Source organism: Pan paniscus, chromosome 2 (assembly GCF_029289425.2).
Source record: "Pan paniscus chromosome 2, NHGRI_mPanPan1-v2.0_pri, whole genome shotgun sequence".
Classification (NCBI taxonomy): Eukaryota; Metazoa; Chordata; class Mammalia; order Primates; family Hominidae; genus Pan; species Pan paniscus.
The window spans coordinates 71,716,677-71,720,167 of NC_085926.1; positions in this window are offsets into that span (position 1 = coordinate 71,716,677).

Consider the following 3,491-nt stretch of genomic DNA (forward strand, 5'->3'; position numbering starts at 1 on the left):
AAAAAATTAGCTGGGTGTGGTAATGTGCACCTGTGGTCACAGCTACTGGGGAGGCTGAGGTGAGAGGATGGCTTAAGCCCATGAGGTCAAGGCTGCAGTGAGCCATGACTGTGCCACGGCACTGTAGCCTGGATGACAGAGCTCTCGAGACCCTGTCTCAAAAAAGCCCCCAAAACAGAGATCACCAAGTCTCTGTGATTTTCACACCTGGCATGGCACAGGAACCAGCCCATCATGGCTGACTCCTGAGCCACCCCAGCTTTGGGCAGCAGCTCAGCTGCACCAGAGGTGACGTGTTGGCCTGACATAGCCTTGAATTCAAGGGATATTTTGTCATATGAGAATGCATAAGCCAGAGGTTCTCAAATTCTAACATTCATACAAATTACCTTAAGTGTCTGTGTGATCCAGAGTCTTATGAGGACATGTTGAGTTGGGTCCTGGGGAAAAGCTTTTCAGCAGGTTCCTTAGGTGGTTGGAGACAGACCTCCAGGACTTCGTTCAGACATGATTTACTTCAGACATGATGCGTTCAAACTTGGCTACCTGGGTTTTTTATTTTTATGTTTTAAAGTTCTGATTAGATGGGGGAAGGCAAGATTTCTAGTGAGTGTGCAGGTGAGAGTAGCAAGAAATCACAGCCAACTAAAGGAAACGAGAACCAAAAGAGCCAGAGAAACAAGCTATGTAGCAGAAAGTGGGGAGGTGCAAAGGGCCACCCCAACAGCTTTTAGGATTGGTGAATCTATTAACATGTACTTTGATTGTTAATTACATTAATCAAAAATTATCAAAAAAAAAAAAAAGGTTAGTTGTGTCCACAGTACTCTACTTATTGTACCAGCACAGGCACCATGTATTTAGGGAAGATTTCATTAAAATTGCTCATTTTATTTATTTGGGAAGTTAATTTAGCACAACTTCCCCACCCTCCCACGCAGTTGTCACTATACTTGAAGCAATATAGGCTTCCCGTACATACATCTTTGTCTGTATGTTCTAGCATGGAATTGCTGGGTCAAAAGAAGCATTTTTAGGACTTTTGATATCTTGTCAAATAGTTTTGTAGAAGGACCATATGTCTATATGTCTGTTTAAATGTACACCTGACATATTCTTTTTTTTTCTTTTGAGACAGAGTCTCACTCTGTTGCCCAGCTTGGATTGCAGTGGCGTGATCTCAGCTCACTGCAACCTCCACCTTTGGGTTCAAGTAGCTGGGATTACAGCTCAGCCTCCCAAGTAGCTGGGATTACAGGCGCCTGCCACCAGGCCCAACTAATTTTTGTATTTTTAGCAGAGACAGGGTTTCGCTCTGTTGGCCAGGCTGATCTCTAACTGTTGGCCTCAAGTGGTTTACCAGCCTTGGCCTCCCAAGGTGCTGAGATTACAGGTGTGACATATTCATTTTTTAAATGAAATATTTTAAGCAAAATGGGGAAGCATGTAACAAATCAGTAACAACAATGATAATCTCTGTGTCCACTACTCAGCCTTACCAAATGCCATATTGGTTTCTACTCTTCCTTTTCTCTTTTCCCTTCCTTCCTTCTTCCTTCCTTCCCTCCCTCCCTTTTTTCTCTTTCTTTTTTAAAAAGAAATAAAACGGCAAAATTATTTCTCCCAAGTCTTTGTTCTCACCATCAGCCCTCTACATTCTCAAATGCCCTGCTCCCTAACAGGTGACAGGGTGCCAGGTCCTAGGGCTGACTCAGGGTTATTGTTTTGCAGGTGGATCACTGGGTTGATGAGATAGAGTCCACCCTGTTTTCCCAAGGCCTACAGGATGGAGGAGAAACCTCTTTGTCTGCCACAGACCTTTCACAGTCAGGCCCTCTACCACCCTGGCCTCATCCTTCCCTTGTATTCTCATCTCTCCCTTCTTGGATTACTCTTATACCAGCTCTCCACTCTTCCCGGAAAGCCCATTCCCACCTTTCTGCCTGACAATTCCTCACCAACTCCTCTAGAGCAGGGGTGTAAATTCACAATATTTAACAACTGGAATGGCACAGGCATAACTAATCTATACCACTGTACCTCCAAGTCCTGGCTGAACATCAGATCTTGGATCCAGGTCCAAGGCTTTTGGAAACCCTTCTTGGCTCAGTCACACCTCCTCTGGGCTCCCAGAGTGCATGGTTTACCTCCTTGAAGTCTGCACTCCTGCGTCTGGTGCATCCCATCAGCTGCTGCTCCCTCTCCAGTCTCACTTCATCCCACTCTCTCCTCAGGCCGTGTGACATGCTTCAGTCACTCCTAGTTGCCAGCAGTGCCTGAACAGACCACGCCACGTCACACCACCATGCCTTTGCGTACAGTGTTCCTCACGGCCAAAACCCTTGCTCCTTGTCCCCCCTCAACTGCCTCTTAAACTTTCAGACATAAAGAGATAACTAAACATAAAGAGTGAATTCCTAGCCTCTACAGAAAGAGGGTGATGGTCCTGGGGCAGGCCCTACAAGATTTTCAAGGCTCCAAACTAAGTCATTAGATCCGAGCACACAGCTGGCTAAGTGGCAGACTTATTGTCTTACTGGTATTTTAGGTTTTCTGTGTGCACCGAGGTGGCTGGGGTTATAAAATGCAGCTGACCCAAGATACTGTTCTTCAGATATGCACCCTGTGTGGGCTGCCAAGACCACTGAACTTCAGGACCCTCTCTCCCTGAGGGGCAAGGGAGGCGATGGGAAACCACCTCCACCCACCCACATCCGAGTCCTATTAGCTGCTTCAGGAGTAAATATAAGTAAAAGCAAACTTAATCCGACGCCAAGGCGTTCTTTATGCTTTTCCCCGAGCTGGGACGAGACTTTTGAGGCCTAACTCAGCCCATAAAGAGAACTCTTTTTCCTTCCCTCTTTACTCCTTTTGGGGTGATAGGATGTGATGCTTGCAGCCACAACAGCCATCCTTCAACCATGAGGGGAGACACTGTCAAGACAGTGAAGATAGCAGAACAGAAAGATAAAAAGTGCAGGCACCCATTTTAACATTCTTGAGTTGCTTAATTAGATTAGCAACCTCCTATCTCTAGACTTCTGGTTTTGAAATAAAAACTACTTTTGTTTCAGCCATTAGTAGTCAGGAAGCTTCTTAGTTGGAGTGACAATAAACTGCAACAATACTTGAAACTACGGCATCCCCTTGACCCCTTTGCTAGGTGTGCCTGATATTCTAGAGCTGCATCCACAATTTTTTTAAAAATTAGGCTTATTAATATTTTTCAACTATCTGATTGTTCTGCCTGCTGCTGTTAAATTAACCTGGTTCTAGAAAAATGAGATATATTTGGCATGGTTCCTTAAACTGAAATAAGTCCAGAAGATTAAAAAGATACCTATTATTAGGTCAGTTCTGTTTAATTGCACTTTATGATACTTTTTTTTTTTTTTTTTTTTGAGATGGAGTCTCACTCTTGTCACTCAGGCTGGAATGCAATGGTGCGATTTTGGCTCACTGCAACCTTCGCCTCCCAGGTTCAAGCGATT